This window comes from Capsicum annuum, chromosome 1 (assembly GCF_002878395.1).
Source record: "Capsicum annuum cultivar UCD-10X-F1 chromosome 1, UCD10Xv1.1, whole genome shotgun sequence".
Classification (NCBI taxonomy): domain Eukaryota; kingdom Viridiplantae; phylum Streptophyta; class Magnoliopsida; order Solanales; family Solanaceae; genus Capsicum; species Capsicum annuum.
In genome coordinates, this window is record NC_061111.1 from 168,975,342 (window position 1) to 169,000,849 (window position 25,508).

At 33.0% G+C, this 25,508-nt stretch overlaps 1 long non-coding RNA gene across 3 annotated transcripts; it reads right to left on the reverse strand.

Annotated features, from left to right (window-relative positions):
• Positions 1 to 2,132: 2,132 nt before the first annotated feature.
• Positions 2,133 to 11,087, reverse strand: LOC107856901. 3 transcript variants are annotated; one of them, XR_007046683.1, is made up of 4 exons: positions 10,937 to 11,087; positions 10,093 to 10,214; positions 7,817 to 7,924; positions 2,133 to 2,371 (listed from the first exon to the last, which is right to left on the reverse strand). It is a non-coding gene; the product is annotated as an uncharacterized LOC107856901 (long non-coding RNA). The 3 variants fall into 3 exon arrangements; XR_007046680.1 differs by having other exon boundaries at positions 10,909 to 11,087; XR_001670731.2 differs by lacking the exon at positions 10,093 to 10,214.
• Positions 11,088 to 25,508: the final 14,421 nt, after the last annotated feature.

Consider the following 25,508-nt stretch of genomic DNA (forward strand, 5'->3'; position numbering starts at 1 on the left):
AGGGGTTCGCTTTCATCATATTCGATAAAGAATCTGAGCATAGAATCAATTTGAGGCGTTTCCTGCTTGATCTCAAATTGCCTAAGAACTTTACCAGGATTGTAGGGACGGGTTCCCCTGAGATCCGAAAGCACTATAAAAGGCCACTCGCCTTCTCGAATAATGTATTTCCCAGAACAAAGATAGTTAATGGACCATTGGACATCGTCATCTCTTAATTCTCCAAGAGTCTTAAACCAAAATTCATGAGATTCTTCCCTTTTGAACTTGTGTAAAAACAACCACATGTCATGCGATTCAGCAGATTCCTCCTTGTTTTATGGTCAGGTTGTGCCGTTCTAGGATTTTTCGCCAAATGCATCATCATCCACCATTGTAATATAAGGTTGCAGCCTTGAAAGAAACGATTCTCAACTTGACACCTTCCCAAAGCTCAATATATGTCGGTGACAATCATGGGAGCTAAGTTGTGGACTACCTTTTTAGAATTATACTCCATTCCGAAGAAGAGTGCATGGGTTACTGAGACAACCTTCGGATGAATTATGCCATTTTCCCCCTGTGGGAACACCATGGTTCCAAGTAGACCTACCGCAAATGCATAGGATCTCGTCTCCTTCCATTTTTCTTCTGACTCAAATTTATGCCCAAATTTATAAAAAACATTGAATCTTCTGAACCGATGATACAACTCACGAAAAATGATATTTGCTCTGTCACGTTCTCCTAGCCAGGTATCATCGTCAGTTAAAAAATACCTCCTTGATCTTTTGACGATCTCATACAACTGGGACTAAAATGTTCTTATCAGGTGTCTCCCGTCTCTTAAAACACATTTTCGTACTCTCGTAAAAAATCAAAGCCTCTTCAATGGTAGGAGTCAATTCGACATCCTCGAACCGAAATACCATATTCTGATCATCCCAAGAAGTTGTTAGTACATGGATCATTTCGAGCCAATCATCCATCTCGATCAAAGAAGGAAGATGCCTAATGTGTGTTCTAACAATCTTTTTCTCTTTTGCGCTCATGTGCTCCCACCATAGTTTCAAGAAATTGTCAAGTTTAGTAACTATCTTGAACTTTTCGTGGGAATGTTGTTGAGCCAGATCCTACATGAAAGCAGACAAAGATAAGCCTTCCCCCGACCCCAAAGGGTAATGGATTGAATTAGACAAGCATATATTTTTTCAACACATAAATATGATTCGTCTGTAATTGACTCGGGGTCAATAGACGCAGAGAAAGTTTTATAATAGGCCAAATATCCCGCTCGGGTATTGGGTCATCCTAGGCTCATGCCTAAAATAGGGTTTTGGTTTCGGTCTATCCTCGGTGTCTAGAGTGGGTTTGAACACTGGTTCTCAAGTATACAACTTAAGTTTGAAAATATGAACAGCCATCAGACGACTCACGTGCTAATAAGTTGTTCATATTTCCAACACATTTTGGAATTGAACAACAGGAGATGAGACATCCAAGAAACCCCAAAACAGTTTAAATAATGTAGGAATATGCCATGAGATGCGATAGTTAAACTTTACAGAATCAAAACATATAAACGCATAAACAGTTAATCAAAAGACGAGATAAAACATTCGGTTAGAACCTAGTTAAGTCTCCAGCAGAGTTGCCATTTTTGTTTTGCAAAAAATTTGACTTTTAAAGAGTCAAGAGTCGCCACTTAATTTTGAAAAGGAATTAATAAACCTTTAAATGTACTTAGACGATTCAAAATAGAAAAATCATTTAAGTTAAGAGATTTTGAGTAAGCGGTTCTTATTAACATTTTAGGAAGGTGTTAGGCACCTAAAACGTCCGCTAACTTGCGGTTATCCGGACTGTTTGAAAACATCTTTTGACTAACTTCAGAAAAGATTGATTTTTGAAAAGAACTCGATTTTAGAAATATTTTGACGTTTATGCAAAAACTAGTTTTTCAGCGAATTGACTAAGGGATTAACTAGGTTCGCAGGAAGCACGTAAACAAGTAAGCAAAAGGGAAAGAATAAAGGGGAGAAGTAGTGATTTAGGCTTTTAAGCCCAAACCGTCGACCCTGTCCTAATCTAGTTGGTTTTTTTAACCCATTTTTCACCTGTCCTAATCCTACGTTTTCTAGCCTTTGGCTCGATTTTCACTTCACCTGTATTAAATTTAAAACTTTGGCTTCGAGGCCCCAAAGAAATGAATAAAGAAAATAACTATATAAATGAAGACAACGATGAAAAATAATGGAACTTTAAAGCCTCCTTTTGCTGCTTAAAAGATGAGACTTTAACCCATTTTTCTTATTCCTCCTCCATGCGTATTTGTACTATATAATGGACATTCAACGTCTTCTTAAAGAGGCAGGCCTCAATGGCCAATTTCCTAATGCAAGAGTAAAGAGTCCAGTTAGACTCCCAAGCGAGTTCATGCAAAGAAAAAGATGAGTGAATTAATGTTTATTCTAAATTTTCAACTGACGCACAAAAGATATCAAACAATTTAAAGAAACATCTACCAACCAGGGAATTTGAAATTGATAGGAAATAAATTAGCATCAATCCATAATTGGTGACCCTACCTAACTATTTAAGCACTTGAGTAATTAGAAAAACAATGCACAATTGGAAATCAACCAGTAGGTTCCTGCTATAATAACGCATCATAACAAGGGTCAATTATTATAACGAGCTGTCAATGGCATCCACCCAGGGGAACTCATATATATATATATATATATATATATATATATATATATATATATATTCAAGACAGTGATACATAATCAAAAAGAAAACGTGAGAAGATTTAACACTTAGTGTAACATTTGGAGAAAAGGATTTTGGGACTCAGTTTTTTGAGCATTTTATCCATTCGTGAGGATATCATCAATGAGTGTCAAAATCCTAGATAAATTGAAGGGATAAAATTAGCCTTAATTTACAAAGTTTAGCACGGAGCAGGCATGACTCATTTTTAAGCATGACATACTAAATCCACCACAAAATTCAATCAAACAATAAGCAATTCAAATTATCATAGACAGAATATTGTTGCAAGCTCATAGATTAACCACATGAATGGATGAGTAATACTTTATATTCAAATCATTGATTTAGTTTCAAAAAGAGTAAGACAATTTCTGCATATATAAAGACAATTTCTGCATATATATGTTCAATGAACCATTTAAAACAAACCAAATTAGATCTTTATTCAAGCGAGGTCGACTAAAAGGAGAACAAAACAATATCACATGAACTTTAGGAAAAAACCTTGATTTGTGAGGCTAAGCAGGGTACAGTCAACTATAAGTCCTATAAGTCCTGGACCTCTTGAGAAAGTAAGTTATCGTCAAGCATCTTTAGATAGAAAAGAGCAATTTTACAGACCGAGTTCTATCACAACAAACCTAGCTAGTAAGAATGTTTCCTAATTAGCACAGGAATGGATAACATTTAGACTCATAGACGACTCCAAAGGACGCATCTGCTCACCAAGTAATGCCAACTGAAGCCGGGGAATGTGATTTTTTGAATCACTTATGCAAATGAGCCAATTTTCAAAGAATAGAAGGTAATAAATATTCAAATGAAGCCCTTTAGATCGATATTTCTCTCTTATTTTGGCAGGTCACGAAGAATCGTGAGTCCATGCACGGGGAATTTTAACAATGTCTTTCTCGAAACAACAACCATAGAGGTCCCACTAATTTTGAGCAAGACGATCAAATAGGGAAGATTGACTAGAAACCCAGTAAAAGTATCTTCAATCCAACAGACTCAATGAATAAAACCTCAACCAGGGCAGCCAAATCCAAGAGATAATGATTAAGGGAGTTTTTAATAAGACAGGGCACTCAACAATAAAGCTAGGATTATTACATGCTCAAACGATAAGGTGCACAGTAAAGCAAATAGTATTCACGTTAAAGATAGCTCAAGGCGGCATAATGAGTTGGCACAAAAATCTTGAAACCGAAAGAAACCATACTAAAATCAGTAACAATTTTCCTATAAGCAAAATCAAGATAAATTCATGAACTTTCTAGGTAAACAGTCAAGATTACAAGATTTCTAGAGCCTTTACGGTTCACAACAGACAGTTTCCAAGAACTTCTACAGCTCTAGAGCTACTAACAGATCAATGACAAGAATAAAACATCGAAACTAAAGCTAATAGATTAGTAACAAGGAGAAACCATCGAAACTAACACTAATAGATCAACAGCAAAAAGGAAACGTCTAAGCCCTAAAAAGAAGATGTATTTACCTTTTCTGAGGTAGTAAAATGAGACAACAAGGCTAACGTCAGAATCACGACCACTGGAGAATGATGTCGTTTTCAACTCAAAACCATAATCAGTTGACGAACCTTCAAAGCTTCTGATTAAACTATTAAACCATCGATTTTTGGAGAGAAAAAAGGGGATAACTTCGTCTGAGGAGCTAATGCACTCTAAGAATTCCTATCGATGGTATTTTTTGAAATTTAAAGAAGAATTTCAAACTTCCAGAATTTTTTATGAAATTCCAAAAAAACGAAAGCAGAGAAAAAAATGAAAAAAAGAAAACTCCCTCCAAAAAATGAACCCCCTCCAGAATTTTTAACCCCCTCTACAGGAAACGATGGGTTCCTTATATAGAGTCAAATTAGGGGTATTGTAGGGATTTTTGAAATAGGAGAATTCAAAATTCGAATTTTGAAAATCCCCTCACAACTTCGGTTTCATCAACAACTCGTACCTCTTTTTGAATTTCTTCCCCTAAATTCGGAATAAGCAGCCAATAGGAATGAGGAGGCGAGAATTCTTTCACGAACCAATCAAACTTCACGAAACATGTACGAAAATCGTACCATTATCCTGAGATTTGCGGATTTGAACTGTTGGGGGAGACACCTAAGCTCATTCTAGAAGGTTTCTCAGCATCTTTTCGTATGGAATCACCTGATATGCGTGATGAAGGTTATAAATGGGTTGGAGATTGCTTGGTCAAAGTTGGGTCGGGTCGATTTGGATGGATTTTGGTCGGCGTCGGGTCGATTGGGTTCGTCGCTGGGTTGAGGGTTGTTGTCTATGTTGCTGTTTGTTGACTGTCAGGTCTTTGTAAAGAACAAAGGATAAGAAGGATTATTGATGTGGGCCGAACCGGGTTGGGTTTTGAATTGTTGGGATGAGAATATTTGATAGGAGTAAATGGGTCGATTACTGGCCCAATTAGAAAATGGCAAGAGGGCTGAAACTGGGTTATTTTTTGGGCTGATTAAAGTTGTGGTTAATTGAGTGTGTTGGGTTGAATAGGTTTGGGAATTGGGGATTTGGTCAATTCATTTAAGTTTTGGTGAAATTGAAAATCAATTGGCCAATTGCATCGCAATTATGGCCAATTTGATTTCAATTATGGCCAAATCTAATAATTTGGCCAAATTAAGTCAAAATTTGAAATGAATTAATACCTCATTTAACTCCGAGCTTCTGGATTCGATAAAATCAAACACATATTTATTCAGATAAATTATTTTTTAAGACAAATATATTTGAATAAAGACTTTAATTATTAAATTTATTTTCCAAATAATCCTTAATTTAAAGTCCAATTTTGATAAAAATGTTCATTTAAATGACATCATTTATACAATCCCGTATATGCAAATACAAAAATATATAATTATCACTTAAATGACAAATTTAACCCAAATGCATATTTTAAAATGTGTTTATTTGAAAAAAATAATCGTTGTGATTTTATTTAAAAATCGAAGAAACCCAAGATTAAACGTAGTTGTGAGGGAAAAAAATTAGATGTCAACATACACTGGTAAAAAAAAATTCTCCTTTTTGTTTTTTTCTGTTGGCATAGAGCATAAAGGCTTACCAAAATTCTTCTAATAGTGTATAGCAATTCTGTCAATGTACTATGAATTGTAGTAATCACATCTTGTCGATATAGCAGAACAAGTCAATGAGAAGTTCAAATAGCAAACATCTATGAGACTTGAGTTGAATAAACGTCAACTTCAAATTGTCTATGAGCTTTAACTAGTTCCTCTAAAGCCATCTAAGATTCAAATTTTCCCTGAACTCACATCATCAATCCATAGAATTGTTCCAATAAACAAAATAGAATTTCAAAAACCAAGCTGAAAAACAAGGATGGAGAAAATCCATTTAAAAGGCTAAGTAATTACCACAATGCTTTAAGTTCCAGGAGGACCCCGACCTTTTAATGCCTGAGAAACATACTTTAATTTTCATTTTAGTTCAATATAATCAATGACTTTGCATTCCTGATTAGTCATCAGAAATAAATTATAAGTTTTCATCTATCTATGTTCCACGAAGATAAGAACGCAAAGTAAGAGGTGTTGAATTTCAACACATACACAGAGCCAATACGCAGAAAAAAATAAATAGAAAGTACCTTCAGCCATTATTGTTCAAGTGTTGTGAAGAATTACCTTTTGTAAAAAACTTCAATAAGAAAAGAGGGAAGAGACCTAAGAATCTTCTTGCCTATGCCTATCAAGGGTATGCCAGACTGATGGAGTCACAAACATATTTGTAGGTATGCCAGAGACTTTTAGGCAAATAACTTTAACCGTAGGGACTTTCATAGTTATTTCTTTCCATCAAAGAAATACCATATATGCATAACTTGGAGAAAAAATAATTGACTGATTTATTACTTTACTTGAGAGACAAGATAAATTTCTTACAAAAAATATGTGGGTCATTAATACGTAATATTATATGTAATATTGCTACAAGAAGAGCATTGGTACACGCTAATAATAAAAGCTCAAAAAAGTAGCAAAGATAATAGTCAATTTTCACTCTAAAAATTAGCTTTTCCCGGTAATGTTCTAACTCTTACCAGTACACATTACTTATGCTTAAAAGGTTTGACATATTATTCTCTTGTAAAAGAGTGACAAAAAGTCGGGAAGTTCCTTGGGAAGTATAACAAATTCTGCCGCGGTATAATCTATCACCTTTGCAGAATCAATCAAACAACCTATAAATCACCCAGTACTACAATAGGTAAGAAGGAAAATTAATCAAAAAAATGTTAATAAGCCTGAGAAAATCCTCTTTTTTCTTCTTTTAAATTTTGATTGGAGCGAGGTGTTGATGTATATGAAGTCGGTAGATGGATCTTCAAATATTAATAGATAGAGACGTTAAAGCTTTTTCATCAAAAGTTTTGAGTAGAAAATTTCAATTATTGTGACATATTAGTGATGTCCCCATAAGGTTCACTACAGATAATGATCATTCTTATGGAGTCTAGTTTTGTCATCACTTTAACTACAACATATATCCAACTTGATTAGTTGCTACTAAGTCTTTAATTTGGCCGACAATTTTCTAAAGGTAATCACAGAAAATCATTTTTTCTTATATGACATTTGAAAATAAAAATAAGAAAATTTAAAAAGAGTTGGACAGACACCCACTAAAATGTTATAGGACATCTTGTTAAAGTGGAAAGCTAGAAAATTTAGACAAATCACTTGTGCCTTAGACATGGTACAACTAGAAACTAAAAGCACAACATATTCAGATGCTTAACACAAGCATGTTTGTTCAACTCAACAATAGAAGTAAGAGAAAAATTTTAAAACACAAACGTGCAAAGCACGTAACAGGATTTCTATGATATCGATAAAAAAGGACTTCTATGAAATTCAACCCAAGAAGTACAAAATGTTCACCAAAAAAGGAACAAGTAGGCTTGAAATGTATAATATTTCATTCTTATTTATGACATCCTTAGCATTCAGCAAGCAGGAAATATAAACTTCATACAACACCCACAAACATATTACCTGGGCTGGAGTTAAATTAATTGATGGTCGAGCATCTCTATTCCTCCTTTAAATAGGAACACATGACAAGCCTTTTCCAACCAATGATGCTGATCCTACCACAAAATCCTATGTATCAAAATAAAATGATTGGCTAAGGAAATCGGAAATCCCATATTTTTCAATAATGACATGCTTCTATTATAAGTGAGAATGACACAAAAGATGCAGATGCCAGATAAAAAAGTGCTTCTTCTAATTATATATTCACAATTGTGAAAATTTGGGCATTTTTGGTATTATTGTCAACGCTCAACAATGAGAAAAACAATCGATCAACGAGTATAAGTTTAGTTGTATTATCAAGTTTTAATAAACTATGGCACATGGCATGGAAATTGACATAAACATAGAATCTACCAATACAACCTAAACACCGTGGACTGTAGTAATACACTAAGGGGTCATTTGGTAAAGTGTATAAGATAATGTAAAATATGGTGTATTAGTAATGTTTGTGTTAGTTATGTCTGCATTAGTTATGCTTATATTTTTCTTATGCAGTATTTGGTTTGATGTATTAAAAATAACATGAATTACATTATTTCTAGAAAAAAAATTATCTTACAAAATTATCCTCCATGTATATGTTGGAAAGGATGAGAATTTTTTTTTGAGGGATAATAGTGTCTTTTATCATATTAATACATGCATTGGATCCATTGCATTGCTAATACCATGAATTTTGAGGTATTAGTAATACATACCTCAATACACAATAGAGTGTACAACTAATGCAATAGTTATACATAGGGTAAAAACATATACCAAACAAGGTACTAATAATACATATTAAACCAATGCATGCATTAACTTTCTAATACACTCTCCCAAACAGCCCCTAAAGACTTGAAAGAACATTTCTTGCTTGACTTAATCATGTTGAATTCTAAAAATGGGCTTACACACAGATGAATATCAATTATTTTCAAGGATCTAGCTAGAATTTGATTTACAGCTTGTCTAAATAAGCAAAAGCTTTATATCTTGACAAAAGAAGAAATTCTAATATCAATATCAGAATATAGCTAAAGTTCAGTGCATAGGCGAATTCAAAATTTAAAGTTTGTGGGTTCTCCATATTAGACAAAAATAAAATCAAATACTAAGGGGCTTTGAACCCACAACCAAGAGGTCAATAAAACTGTTAAAAGTCCCTCTACTTCACTTAGGAGTGTGTAAAAACCGAATCGACCGATAAACCGAACCGATAAAAATGTTATTAGGTTAACAATTTTTTATTGATTTTATAAATAAATTTATTGGGTAAACGGTTCAGTTTCAATTTTAGCTTATTGGGTTATCGGTTAAATCAATAACCCAATAAAGATATGCTAAGTTATTGTTTTATCCCTATTTATGTTATATATAAATCTCTCTCTCTATATATATGTGTGTGTGTATATATATATATTATATTCACTACTTATTCACAATTCAGAGATTCATAAAGTATTAACCTATTCAGGGCAATAAAGGCACAATATAAAGCTCGGTTATCATCATATTGGAAAGCTTGAAGCAGTTATAGCTTCCAACAAGTATGATTTAATTTTTTTTCCGAACTAATATTCAATTCAAGTTTGAAGATTCTTGTAAACTAAAATGCATTGCGTAGGATTTTGGCGGTAACTCAGATTTTTTTTTTTTATGTTAGTTGTTACTATTTCTATTTTATAAGTATTTGATCATTGGTTAAAACAAAAATCGAATTGGTAAGGATTAAAAACCGATAAACTGAAACCGATAAGAAAATATCTTATTGGTTGGTTATTGATTTTACATATTTAAAAACCGCAAATCGATAAATCAAACCAATAACACATAAAACCGAACTGAACCGACCGATGCACACCCCTAACTCCACTAGACCAACAACACACTTTTTTTATGGATTGTCAACTTATAATTCTTATATATTTACTAGATTTCTCTATATAAATACTAGATCCATACGAAAGTTACCGATTTCTCGAGAACCCCCACCCAGCCCCTTGGATCCCCTCGCTTCAATGCCTGAATGGTGAAATATAACACTGGATATCTTTCTCCAACAGGTAGATAAAAACTAACACCAGAACAGATTAATAGAGAATTCTAAACACATGAATCAAAATCATGATATAGCATAATACAACAAAAAAACTAAACCCTCATTTTCAAAAGCACATACCTGTTTCTGGAACAAAATCAATTCTATAAAGGTAACATTTGTAAACAATACAAGAATAACATACCCGGTGTATTTCCAAAAGTTGGGTCTGCAGAGGATAGTGTACGCAGTCCATACCTTTCTACCTCACTGGTGAAGTAAGAGGGAACTCCAAAGTGAAAGCATCTTCAAACTTAGGCGTTTGACCTATCAAGAAAGCAAATACATTGCATAATTCTCACTTATGTAAAGTCGGGGGTCTATCAGAAACAACCTCTCTGCTTTGTCTGAGGTAGTGGTATGGACTGCATACACTTTATCCTTTCAAACCCCATTTTGTAGGAATACACCGGTATGTTGTTATTGTTGTTGTTGCATATTTCTCAATTAGAATCCTAGTATAGATAACAGGGAAATTCATAGTGGGAATATGTTAAAACTCTCGATAGTTTACCTATTAATCCATCAAATCTAAACGAGAATGCATCATATACTTCCTACTCCATAACTTAGCTTCTCCTCAAATCTAACCGAAATAAAAAAATGGAAAAGATCAAAATTCATCAATCAAATCAAATAAACCACTTTGCTCACACTACATCTATAAACAACATCCCCAGTGAAATTCCACAAGTGGGGTCTAGAGAGGGTAGAGTGTATGGATGCCTTACCCTATCTCATAGAGATAGAGAGGCAATTTTTTATAGTCCCTCAGCCTAAACAAAATACTCATTTCACTATAGCTAATAATTTTACTCAAAGATAAAAAAAGGGGTTGTAAGATTTGAAATCAATGCATATCCTAAATAATATCGGCTATGAACTCTACATAGGAAAGTAAACAAAGAGGATATAAAACAATGAGAATTGAAAAGTAAGAAAGAGCATAATGAAGTAAAACCTTTGTTATTGGGATTGCACCCACTTACTCAATAGAGAGATAATGAGAGGAATTAAGCCCTAACTGAAAGCTATCATGAGTTTAAAAGGAAATTGTGCCCTCTGAAAATAGGAGATTTCGCAAGTTGGGGAGGGAATTGTGCCCTATGAAAAACAAAGGAGTTTCTGCCATGGGTTCTGAAAAATTTAAGTCTTAATTTTCAAATGTCCCTATTACTCCCTCTATTTTGTATTAGTTAGATCAGTTTGAACTGAAGCTCTCTTTTAGAAAAAATATTTAGTAGGGCTATGATATTATTCATAATATTTTGAAATATATTTTTATTTTATATTAAAATACTTATTTAACTATAAATATTTTAAAATATATTTTCACTATTTTTAAATTTTTGAAAAACACCTCAAGAGGTGTTTTCAATATTTTTGTATTCACCTTTTGTACTTTTTAATTATTTTTTTTAAATCTAAATTTTTACTTTCATAAAACTCTAAACCTTTTAAAATTTATTTTCACTTATTAAATGTATTTGGTCAAACATAACTCCAACTCTATTTTCAACTTCAAGAAAATACTAAAGAAAATGAATACATTTTTTTTTTAATTTTTATGGCCAAATGGGTCCTTAATTAGAGGTATATTTTATTAAATTAATTTAATTAAAAATATTTTAAAATTTTAAATTTAATTATTATTATTTTATATAGTTAACGAATATTAAAAATAGTATAGAATATATATATATATATATATATATATATATATATATATATATTAACATCTTTCTTTTCTTTAGTTTTCTAACATAAAGGGCCTTGTCCAGCTTGAACACATGACTTGGAAAGTCAACATCTTCAAATCCTGGAGGTTTCTTCACATACACTTCTTCTTTTAGAAATTTATTTAGAAAGGCATTTTTCACATCCAGTTGAACTCTATGTAAGAAGCAAAAGCAATGAGAATTCGAATAGCTTTCATTCTAGCCATAGAAGAAATCTTTCATCATAATCTATTCCTTCCTCTTGGTTATACCCTTGCACAACTAATCATGCCTTGTTCCTGATAATGTTACCATGCTCATTTTTTTTATTTCTATAGACCCACCTGATCCTTATGATAGTTTCTGTTTGCTGGATGAGGGAACAAGTTCCACATCTTACTTCTCTCAAATTGATGCAGCTTTTCCTGTATGGCATTTATCCAATCAAAATCTTTCAAGGAATCCTTCACATTCTTGGGCTCAACTTGAGATAAGAATATTGAGAAAGCACACAAGTGTCTTGCTCGATTACTTATTTGCATGCCTGAATCCAGAGGAGTAAGCAGATCATCAAGGGGATGTGAAGAGTGATGCTTCCAGCTAGATCTTTGTAGGCTGACTTTATTTAGGACTAGTTCCCATGGAGGTGTTACCCTCAGGAGATTGGTGATCCACTGATCTGGACTAAAGATTAGGATCTTTATAAGGGGGGTGATATAAATAAGGTTCCTGATGATTTGATAAATCATGTTCATCATTATGAGCTGAACCTGGTCCTTGGGGGTCTACACCATCATTGGTTCCTTTTCTGGCTTAGCATCATTTTTATTTGACTTTCTCAAAACATTGAGAAATTCTTCAAGATCTATCTCATCATGAGAGTGACCTTGACTAGCACTTCCAGACAAATCAAACACAATATGTACACTCTCTTCTACACACTGGGTTCTCTTATTGTAGATTCTGTAGGATTTTTTATTTAAGGAATACCTAACAAAAATCCATCACTTTTTAGTTTAAATTTTCCAAGATCATTCTTATCATTATTAAGCACAAAACACTTACAACCAAAAGGTTTGAAGTAACACAACTTAGGTTTTCTGTTGGTCATTAGCTCATATGGAGTCTTATCAAGAATAGACCTAATAAAACATTTATTGATCACATGAAAAGCTGGGTTAACTGCTTCAACCCAAAAATTTTGTGTTATTCCTGCATCAATCAACATAGTCCTAGCAATGTCCACCAAGGTTTTGCTTTTTCTATCCACAGCACCATTTTGCTAGGGTGTTTTAGGAGTTGAAAAGTTGTGATTGATCCTATGCTTATTATAGAATTGATTGAACTTGGCATTTTCAAATTTTTTGCCATGTTCGGACTTGATCCTAACAATCTTCTCATGTACTTCACTTAAACCTGTTTTGCAAAAACTTCAAACACTAGGAAGGTTTCCTCCTTAGTTCTCGGAAGCATTGTCCAGATAAATATGGAATAATCATCAACTATAAATAGAATATACTTCTTCCCCTCTCTACTTGTAACCTTGACAGGTCCACACAAGTCTATATGAAGAAGCTGTAGGGGTCTGGAAGAACTCACTTATTTCTTTGACTTGAAGGAGGACCTGGTCTTCTTATCTTTCACATAAGCATCACACACTTTAGAACAGGTAAACTTCAGCTTTGGCATTCCTCGAGCTAGGTCCTTACTGACCAATTTGTTCAACAAAGAGCATCTTATATGACCTAACCTTTTGTGCCACAGTTCAGAAGAATCTTCTAACACACTAAGACATGTGAGATCCTTGGAGTTTTATGACCTAAAATCAGCAACATACATGTTCTTCTTTCTCTATGCGGTGAGAGTAACTTTACCATCCTTAAGGCTTATAACTGTACACTTCTCTGATATAAATTTCACTCCATTTCCCTTGTAATAAATTTATGCCACACTCAACAAACTATATTTAAGTACATCCACAAAATGCACATCATCAATATCTTGATTCAAACTTTACTAACTTTACTAATTTCTAAAACACATCTGTTTTTGCCATCACTAAAGGAGACACTACTTCCTCCATGGGCCTTGAGTGAGAGAAAATCTTTAATTCTTCCAGCCATATTCTTAGAATAGCCACTATCCATGTACCAGTGATGATTGTTTCCTCTTGCTCTACCCTGCAGAAAAATTCACTTGTTAACTTTGGAAACCCATTGCAACTTGAGTTACCAATATGATGACAAAGGAAAGATTAAATTCTTCTGGTCCAAGCAGATAAAACACCACTAATTTTCTTTTATTCACAACATCCTCTCAACTTCTTTACATCAGCTAATCTTGAGAAACAATTGTCTTTTGTATGACCATTCCTACCACAGTGAGTGCACAAAAGATTGTTCTTCATAGAAACATACTTGATATGTGGATTATAAGGTGCACTTAAACTATGAACACCAAGACCAATTACATTATTAGATCTTTGATTAGTAAGACTTGTCAAAACTTGAGAGAAAATGGTCCACTTAAGAGCCTTTTCAAGTTTAGTTTGATTCGAACCAGGTCTCTCTCAAGCTCAGAATTTATTTTTAAGGAGGAAATTAGGTCTAGATTAGCTTTTGTCAGTTTCTATTCCATCTCAAACTGAATCCTGCTACCTTCACCTTTTCCCTTTTGATTGGACTTTAGATATTTCACTAAGTTTTTCATTTAGCAATTCATTTTCAAAGAAAAGGGATTGGTAGCTTTCTTACAACTTAAATAATTTTTCTTCTAATTCCACTTTTTCTACTTCAAATTTATCAAAGGTTTTATTCAATAAATCCTTTTATTTAGTGAGATCACAGTTAGAGTCTATCAATACAATAGCAAGGGATCTTAACTCCTTAAGTGAATAATCTTTAAGATTTTCTTCTTTGTCCTGAAGAGTTACGTTATAATTTTTTTCATCATCAGACTTAGCCATTAAGGCAAAGAGTGAATCATAGATCTGAACTTCATCTTCAATAACCATCATTGAGACATCACCCAACTTTTTTGATTCATGTGACTCACTAGAAGTATCTCCCCAAGCTACAAGAACCTGCTTCACTACTCTATCAGTAACAACTCTTCTGCTATATCAGTTAGGGACCCAATCCTTTTTTTTCTCTCTTTCTCCAGTATTCTTGACATACTTCTTGTGTTACACCTTGTGAAGAGGACAATCTTTGATTAAGTGGCCTTCCTATACTTATGATGTGTCATTACCCTTGCTGTCCCTGTTGTACCTGCTTTAGTAACCTCTTCTGGGTATTTCACTATTCCTCCTCATAATCTTATGGAATATTTTAGTAATATATGTTGTCTATTCATACTCTTTACTGGAATCTACTTTTGCATATTTCAAGACCAAATTCTTTTCTTTCTTTTGTTCACTTCTAGCTTTATCTTGTTGTTTCTTGAGTTTATAGGTCTTAAGATTTCATATCAACTCATCCATAGCTAGAGTCTTTAGGTCCGTAGCTTAAGTTATTGCATTTACCTTGATTTCCCACGACTTTCGTAATATGCTAAGGACTTTGCGAATCTATTTGGTAGGTCGGATATCCTTACCAAGGAGATGGAGTTCATTAGTGATACTAGTGAACCTGGTATGCACTTGTTGAATGGTATCACCTTCCTTCATGCTGAAGGCTTCATATTGCATAGTCAGTATATCGGCCTTTGACTCCTTAACTTAACTGGTTAGCTCATGAGCATTTTGCAAGCATTCCCAGTTTTCCTTGTCCGTTTCACAAGCTGAGATCCAGTTATATTCATCAGGACCAATTCCACACACGAGGAACTTCTTAGCTTTGAAATTTTTCTCTATTTTTTTTTCTGTTAGCAACATCATATTCCTTTCTTGCTTTGGGAATGTTTGAAGTAACATCACCAACTTTTAATGGCTTAGTTATAACAAAATTCCTATCATCAATAACATCCTATAGTTCACAGTTCACAACCATGATGAAATCATGCATATGAGATTTCCACCACCCATAGTATTGTCCATTAAATTTGGGTGGCATAGTGGTCAACTGACCCTCTTCAAGATTTGGTGGTGCTGTCATTTAGATAATCCTTCCTAGGTGATAACATTTAAGGAAGAACCTGCTCTGATACCAAATAAAGAACTACATGAGTCACCCACCAACTTAGGAACCTGGTCCCAACTATCGTATGCAGTGATGAACAATATTAAAAGTAAAATAAAGAGCAATGCACACCCACTAAATATTATGTGAAAACCTCCTTTCTCAAGGGAGTAACCATGACCTACTAGGTCGGATTTCAACCACTTTACTATGTTTAAGAAACCTCGAATACAGACTCCATGATTCTAGAATTAACTTCTTAATCCTCTTCTACTTATAATAACTCTATTACAAAAGGATACTCCAATGCATTAACTCTATTGCACTAACTGACACAACTAACTCTAACTAAATCAGTACCAAGCTGACTCTAGCCTCTATGTCAACTAACTTTAGATGACATAATCAACAATGAGAACACACATACTATTAATGAACAATAGCAATAGACTAAACGTTTACAAACCATAAAATAAAGACTCAAATATAAGAAGAGTTTGAGACACAAATGACGACTGAGAAACTCCCTGTTGCAAGTGAGGCTTTGGATGATGAATTGCTTCAAGAGAGATTTGATGTTTTTTGCATATGGAAGCTTATGTTTTCCTTTTGTAACATGTTGCGTATATAGGAGGCAAGAACACCTAGGACTCCTCTCATTGGATGGAACCAAAAGTGCTGTAGCTTTGCCACCAACTTTTTGCTAAACAGTACTTTTTACAGTTGTATTGCTTACTGAGTGAAAGAGATGTGGATGCGATGAACCTGATCTCGGAGCAGTTGGAGTTTTATCATCACAAGGCTCTTTATGAACCCGGTCCCAAAGTTGATTGTTTATCAATCATCAAAAATAAGAACTTCATAGATCCACATCATTGAAGGCTCAACCCTTGGCAACTACGCCAGTCCTAGCAGCACTTTGATATCCCTCTGCTACAACACGATCATAAAGTCGTAAGAATTATTTGACAAATCAATCTTATAGGAAAGTTGCATCGAGTATTTCAAATTATAACAAAATCGTTATCTCAATTTAGAGAGGAGATGTTGTAGGATTATAAAGATCATAAATCCAGCCATTCTTATCAACAAGGAACTTAGCGAAATTCCAATGAATATTAATTTGGACACACTCCTAAAATGTAGAAAATATTTTTACTAATTTACCCCAAATTTTTAAGCTACTAATTATGATCTTAATCCACAGGACCCATGATGTTTGATTTTAAATAATATAATGGTAGCTTGACAACAGTCTTCAAATCCATATGCATACACAAAGGTGAGATCAGACAACTTTGTATATGCATTTGAAAGATATATAATTGACTTCATCCAATTTGTGCAAATTAATTAATGAAATTTTAGGTGGCAAACATTATATTTTTAGATTTTCCATTAGGGAGTGGATTCTCCTATGCAACTACAGTAAAGGTAAATCATTCGAATAAGTTACAAGCGCTAATCATGCTTATCAATTTCTTCGTAAGGTACTTATTATAGAGTACTTCATTAATGAATTCCATTTTTTGTTTGTTTGCATATGTACTAAAAAAGTTGAAACTCGCAGAGATAGAGAAGACCAAGGGTTCATCCTTCAGCTGAAAATTACACTCTATCGATATAGTTCTTCCTCCGTTTCCTTTTAATTGTTACATTTTTCTTTTCAAAAATCAATTTGATTCATTTTTAAAGTTAAATTAGATTAGATTAGTTTGATATTATAAAATTAAAATTTAGATATTCTTTTTTTTTTTGTTTCCCAAGGTATCCTCACAGCAGACAGCCGTGAGACTAATCCTCCATTCCTACTGTCAGCGCACTAAGCGGTAAGGAACTGACCACAGAGTTTTTTCCATTCACCAGAGGCGGGGATCGAACCCTCAACCTGTTGCTTAAGAGGTGAGGTGCTGAATCACCACACCAACCCTTGTGGTTTAAATTTAGATATTAAAAAATTATACGAAAATCACTATAAATTGCAATTCTTTTCATATTAATATAGCAAAAAACTACATTTTAAAATATTGGTTAAAGTTTATATCATTTGACTCTTAAGAAAGAAACTATGACAGCTACCAAAGTAACGGAGGGAGTAGATGTTAATTCTCTTTGACCTCTTTGTGTATTTACTTTTACGTACATTAAATTCTCTTAATAAAAATTTTAACTCCACCACAAATTAAATTTATGGAGCTTTGTTAATTATTAATTTTCTTTAGTATTTTGCAGTGGTCATTAGTTGAGCACCCAGAATATCTCAATAATCCTTTTTGTGTTGGTGGAGACTCATATAGTGGAATTGCAGTTCCTATTGTTACTCAAGTGATATCAGATGGTAAGAAACTAAAAATGGGTTTTGGGTATGTTCTGTAAAAGGAAAATGTTTTCTTGGTAAATGGTTTTTAGGAGCAGGCGTATATTCGATAAGCAAACAAAACATATAATTCTAAATGCATTTATATATAATACTAAAAAATTATTATTTTCTCATTGAAATTTTTAACTGAAAGATATTTTTTGGTTGTTTCCACGGATATTTTTATTAAATCAGTGAGAAAAATAATAATAATAGTGCTTTTACACTAAAAATTAGAAAGCCTCTCAATATTTGAATGAGAATTCATTTTCCATCATGTGTTTTTCCAGCGAGCTAGTTTGGTAGGAAATGAGTGAGAGAATCATGTTTCATAGAGCAAATATGTCATTGATTTGCGATGGAGAAATTCTATCATTCTAGCCGCAATATAATTTAGACAAATATTGTGGGAGGTTGGTATGGGGACTATGGGGTTGCGGTGAAGATGAAGTGTGAAGCAGGATGGGGAGATACATTCCATATGGAATGTAACTTGTGAAACTTAGTTTTCTATATCCACTAGAAAAGTCATTTTTCAATTTTTAAGAGCTTATATGAAAATTTTGAAAAATATTTTTCCCCATACCACACATACCCTAAAGTTATATGATGTTTATATTCTCGGTGTTAGTTACATATAATTTTTACATTATTAGTTAATGATTATTATAAAAATTTACGTGTAATTACCTTATTAATGAACTCATAACTGGCTCGTGGTAAAGCCAATGAAGCAAAGGCTTTAGGCCCCCAATTCTTTGGGGTCCTATTTTTTTAATAATACTCCAATAATAATAGGTTTATTCATTGATTTAAAATAAATAAATAAATATTTAAGTTAAAAATAAAAGAAAGCTACAAAAGAAATTTGAACAATCGAAGTAAAGGAAAAATATTTAGATTTTTTATTAGGTATAAAAATAATGATCACTGAGTGACAGGAACATGAAAAAATTATTGTATCAATCACGAAAGTTTCTTAAAACATAATGTTACTTTGATATTGCTAGTTTAGATTTACTTTTTAAATTAAAAGTGTGAAGGGTAATGATACAAATAGAAGATTTTTTACTATACTTAATCGGATAAAAATATTTGATTATTTTCAAATGCTTAAATTTATGGTCTCTAAAAATATTTAAGTCTCTCATTATGATTCAACTTTAGGCCACAAAATTGGTTCAGCCGCCCCTAAATGAACTGATTGTGTAATTCTATCAGGCTTATATTTTACATATATAAACCTTGCAGGAATTGATGCTGGAGTCAATCCATGGATCGATCGTAAGGGATACATTCTTGGGAATCCAGAAACAATTATCCCTGATCAAGATAATTATGAGATCCCTTTCGCTCATGGTATGGGTCTTATTTCTGATGAACTATACCAGGAATGTACTAGCTACTACTCTTTCACATTGCTCCTTTTACTTTCAAGTTTGAATTATATCCTGGTTGGTTAAGTTTTTCGGAAACCAAAAGTATTTATTATAGAAAAGTGAGGTATTTGGGGGAATTTTTGAGAGAAAATAAGTCTTTCTGGAGTGTAGTAGAAGTGGCAGAGAGGTCAGAATCTTAAACACACGAACTAGCTAAATGAGATTTAACATCTATTATATATATATACAGAATAATTTTAGTCATATATAAATAGTATAATTTTTTGCCAAATTTAATTCGAATGAACCTTCTGGCCGTAAGTTGGCTCTAACCTTGCAGAAGGTGCTCTTAAAAGTTAAAAGAAGCACTTGTGGAGCAAATAAAATATACTTAGAAATACTTCTGAAAAGATCATTTTCCAAAATAAGCTAGTTGTTTTAGAAGTTTGGCCAACAAACCTTTCGTATAGGGAAAAGGGTCAAATTTACCCCTCTACTTTAAAAATTGGCTAAATATAACCTTTTGTCATACTTTGGGGTCAAATTTATCCTCGTTATCATACTTTGAGGTCAAATTTACCCCCTACTTTGAAAATTAGTTAAATATACCCTTCGTCCTAATTTGGGGCTAAATTTACCCTCGATGTCATATTTTAGAGTCATATTTAACCTCATTGTTAAGAAACTTTTCACTTGTACCCTTCCTTTGGTAGAAAAGTTTAAATCAACGTTAAATTGCTCAATTTTAAAAAATAAATCACACCGCAATCTAATCGCCCGATCCGACCCACAAAAAATACACGAACAAATACACCTATTCTTCAGTTCTATTGGTCGAATTTTTTTACGAACAAAAATATTTCTTTTTCAACGTGCAATGCTGACAGGTGTTTACAAATGAACAAAAAGTAAAACAAAATGGGATAGCGTAGAAGCATGGAACTAGAGAAAATGTTTACTACAAACTCTGCTCCTATTTATTTACGTTCAAATTTTAAAATTTCGTATGCAATTCTATGTTCATCTCGATTCTAAAATTAGTGAATAAGTTTTTCTGAGCAAATAACATGATGAAAATTTTGTGTAGATCTAAATTGCATATAAAGACATATGAATGAAGAGATTCCACGATTGACATATAAGGAAACCTCTTTACTCAATCATCTAGAGAAATATCCAGCAGACTTAATCTATTGCATTTGATCATCAAGTGCCCATTTTTCATGAGTTCTGCACTAAGGTAGATCCATGAACTGAGATAATGGTATATTTTTTTTGTGTTTACACTGATGCAGATTAATTTTTCATAAGCTATGCATTTATAAATATCTAGTGGTTTAATTTCATTGGAAAAATTTGACCAACAGAACTGAAGGGGGTAGATTTATTTGTGTCTTTTTTGTGGCTCGAGTCGGATCGGGCGGGTTAGATTAGAGTGTGTTTTATTTTTTAAAAAGGGGCATTTAACATTGATTTGAGCTTTTCTATTAAAGATAGCGTATATGTGAGAAGTTTCTTAACAATAAGGGTAAATTTGACCCTAAAGTATGATATCAAGGGTAAATCTAATCCCAAAGTATGACGAAAGGTATATTTAGATAATTTTTTAAAGTAGAAGGGTTAATTCACTACTAAAAAAATGTCAAAAAGAGACGGCCAAAAACGAAGATCAGCTTCGCCTTTTGGGAAAAAATCGATGAAAATTCGTCGTTTTTTTCGTCTAAAAAGGGGTATTGTTTTTTTAAAAACGACGGCCTACGTTTCTTTATTACGACGAACAATGTCGCTTTTAGAGAAGAAAATTTTTTAGTAATTTTTTGAAAAAGCGACGTTGTGCGTCGCTTTTTGTTCTTCATGTGAAGAACACATGATGAACTAAAAGCAACGCTGTGCGTCATTTTTTGTTCATCATGTGAAGAACACACGATGAACAAAAAACGACAGACATCGTCGTTTTATTGAAAAAAAGTATTTTTTTCAGAAAAATTGACGCTGTCCGTCGTAATTTGCAAAAATAAAATACTTTTTGAAAAAAAAAGTGACGTTAGTTGTCACTTTTTGTTCTTCATAATGAATAAAAAGCGACGTTGGTCGTCGCTTTTTGTTCTTCATAATGAATAAAAAGCGACGTTGATCATCACTTTTTGTTCTTCGTAATAAATAAAAAAGCGACGTTGGTCATCGCTTTTTGTTCTTCATAATGAATAAAAAAGCAACTGCTGTCGTCGCTTTTCTGCATTTTTTAATGCAGAAATATGCATTTTCTGCATCCCACCTGCCAAATAAAAATGTAATTCAATATATACATCCCCATGCAACACACAATATTACAATAATCATACAACACACCACATCAACAAATCATTTAAACAATTCAAATCAACAACACTTAAACAATGAATCTAACAACATTCAAAATACTTAAAACAATCCTAAAGATTTTTCACTAATTAAAAGCTAAGTTCAAAATATCTAAAAATTATCTAAAAGTCAAGTCCAACAACACTAAGGAGTAGCCCCAACAAACTCCTCATCACTATCTGTTTCCTCTTCACTACTTAAATTAGGAGCAACGGCCTGTGTTAAGGCTCGTCTAAGATGTGCAATCTGATGTGACATAGCAGCATGTCTCTAAAAAATTATAGAAATGGCCTGATCGTGCTTTGCCAACCAACAACACGTTGTTTGAAAATCAATTGACTAGTGTGTTATGAATTTATATAACTAGTATATATATATATATATATATATATATATATTAAAGTTAACTAAATAATAATTAAATCTAATATACCTTAAAATCTAGAAACATGACTTGTTTAGTGACTATTGGAATGTCCCACCACTCGGGTCAAGGATATGTAAAAGGTCTCATAACGGTCTCTCTTACAGCCTCATTAACTTCTTTTGACGCGGGATACCACCTATAAATAACATAATAAGTATGTAAGTTTGAATATTTTACTAATGCAAAAAAATGAACCTATCAATTGAAAAATAAACTTATGAAGATCCATTAGGCTCGATAAACACTCTACCAAACATGTCTGTATCTCCAGGAATTATACCAATCAAATCTGAATCAATATCTTCTTCTACAGGAGGAGGCGTACCAATTTCAAGTCATGAATTCACATTTTCAAATGATTACACTTTACAAATTTCAAAACAGAAGTTCATCTTTCAAGTAACTACACTAAACCATTTTCAAGTTACTAATTCACTTCTTAAGTAACTACACTTGATTAATTTGAAGTCAGTAGTACACATTTCAAAACACTACACTTAACCATTTTCAACTTTCTAATTCACTTCTCAAGTGACTAAACTTAACCATTTTCAAGTCATGAATTCACATTTCAATTATCAACCCTAAACCAATTACAAGTCATGAATTCACATTTCAAGTATCAACACATTCCCTTGTAAATAATTTTTTTTTAGAAATCTATAATTTTTCCACTGTCTTCTTTCATTTTTCTGTACTCTCTCTCGTGTCTTTCTCCTCTCTTTTATTGTTTCTTTTCTCCCATCTCTCTAATTCTTCCCACTATTTCTCTCTTTTACTGTATATCCCCCTCCTTGTGGATCATTGTGGGTGTATGTCCATCCTATAGAAGATGACTCTGTGTGTCTATATCGAGTCCATAGCTACTGGATTTGAAATTAAGAGGGCGTCAGGCAGAAGCTTAAAGTTTGCAAACCAAGACGATGATAATTCTGATGACAAATAAAACAATACTAAAAAGACATACTATTAATATGATTCGGTCAAACGACCTATATATGAAAAACTAATATTAAGAAATATAAAATCTATTGGGAGAAAATCTTCCCCTAACCAAGACTCTTAAATTACTATATTGTAAATACTATTGTGTTTTTGACTTGGGAAGAGAGATCTCCTATTTATAGAGTTACAAAACCCTTCTTCTAAGAAAGAATAAACGTAATAGAAATCTAATAGGAAAGAGATATTTTCCTACTAGGAAACCTTTTCCACTAAGAAATTCTTTCTGAAGTAACACCAATTATGATACAATCCAAGTAAACTAAGAAATTCAGGACAAATCCTAACAAATCTCCCCTTGGCCTAAATTTTTTGGCAAAATTGACCATCTTCTTTTTCTTCACGTAATCTTCATCACTGCTGCTTGTCATGCTTAAAACTAAATTTTAAAATATTATGGGTAAAAAATTATTTGAAAAATATCTTATTTTTATTTTTAAAGATGAAGCAGCAGGAATGTTAAAAATATTCTTTAAACTTCTTCTCCACATGTAGCTAGACAATGATCTTCATTATTTTCAAATTGGTTACAACTTGATCTCATTATGCCTTCAGTCTAAACCATCAGACCATTGAACCATAGACTCTGATAACACTTGTTAGTTTTAAAATCGAGAGGACGTCATACGGAAGCTAACAGTTGCAAACTATTGAGAAGATAAATAAGATGACAAGATAAACATACTAAAACATTATATTATTGAAATGATTCATCCAATTGACCTACATATTAAAAACCTAAATAAAAAAACATAAAAACTAATTAAGAGAAAATCTCTCCCTAAATAAAAGACTAAATTATGGATGCTATTGTGTTTTGACTTGAGAAGAGAGATCTCCTATTTATAGAGTTATAAAACCCTTCTTCTAAGAAAGAATAAATCCAATAGAAATCTAATAGGAAAGAAATCTATTCCTACTAGGAAGCCTTTTCCACTAAGAAATTCTTTCCAATGTAAAACACAATTATGATAGAATCCAAGTAAAGTAGGAAATTCAGGTTAAATCCTAACACAAGTTAGTATTGCTAAGTGAAGCTGTATCTTCAGGAGATTGTGAAGATACATGGGGTGCCTGTTTTGATTATTTCTAATCATGGCACGCAGTTTACATCTCACTTTTGGTGATCTTTCCAGAAAGGGTTGGGGACTAAGGTTAGTCTGAGTACTGCTTTTTATCTACAGTCAGATGGGCAAGCATAGAGAACTATTCAGACATTGGAGGATATGCTTTAAGCTTGCGTGATTGATTATGGTGGTAGTTGGGTTGAGCTTCTACCTTTGGTGTTTTCTGCTTACAATAATAACTATCATTCTAGTATTGGTATGACCCCTTTTAAGGCGTTGTATGGTAGGAGGTGTAGATATCATATTGTTTGGTTTGAGCTTGGTGAGGTAGATATGTTTGGCCCGAATCTGGTTTATCAAGCTATAGAGAAGGTCAAAGTGGTTTGGGATAGGCTTAAGGCTGCCCAAAGTCACCAAAAGTCCTATGTTGATGTTAGGCATAGATACTTAGAGTTTGAAGTTAAGGATAGGGTTTTTCTAAAGGTTTCTCCCATGAAGAGAGTAGTGCAGTTTGGAAAGAAGGGAAAGCTCAGCCACCGGTTTATTGGTCGTTATGTGATTCTGCGAAGGGCTGGTAATATTGCTTATGAATTGGAGTTGCCTACTAGTTTGGAAGAGTATTTACCCTATTATTCTATTCATTAACACTTGAAAACTATCCCTAAGTACTTCATAATTCTCTCAAGAGCTTTTGGGGCAAGGAAGCTAGGGTTTCAACTAGAGGGATAATTTGGGGTTTGTTTTGGTGATTTATTTCCATCAATTCCTCGATATAAGACATGTTCTCTTTCTTCATTGTTAGTTCCAATTAAATGCAATATTTTTATTATTGGTTTTCATGATTTCATTATTGTATACTTTGGGTTTTCAAATATAATTTGGGTGTTTTGTTTATAGCTACTTGGTTATAGTTTCCTATAGTTTTAATTATGCTTTTATATATATTAATGGTGGTTTTGTTTAATTGGATTAAATTTGAATGGTTATTGGTAATTGAAATTGGTTTTGGTTAAAGTATGTCCCCAATGTGTTTGACAAAATGCTTATAAAGATATGTTCATTGTATTGATTACTTTTAAATGGAAATCTTGCTTGTTTTAAACTTGGTAAAGGATTTATGCATGGTTTAA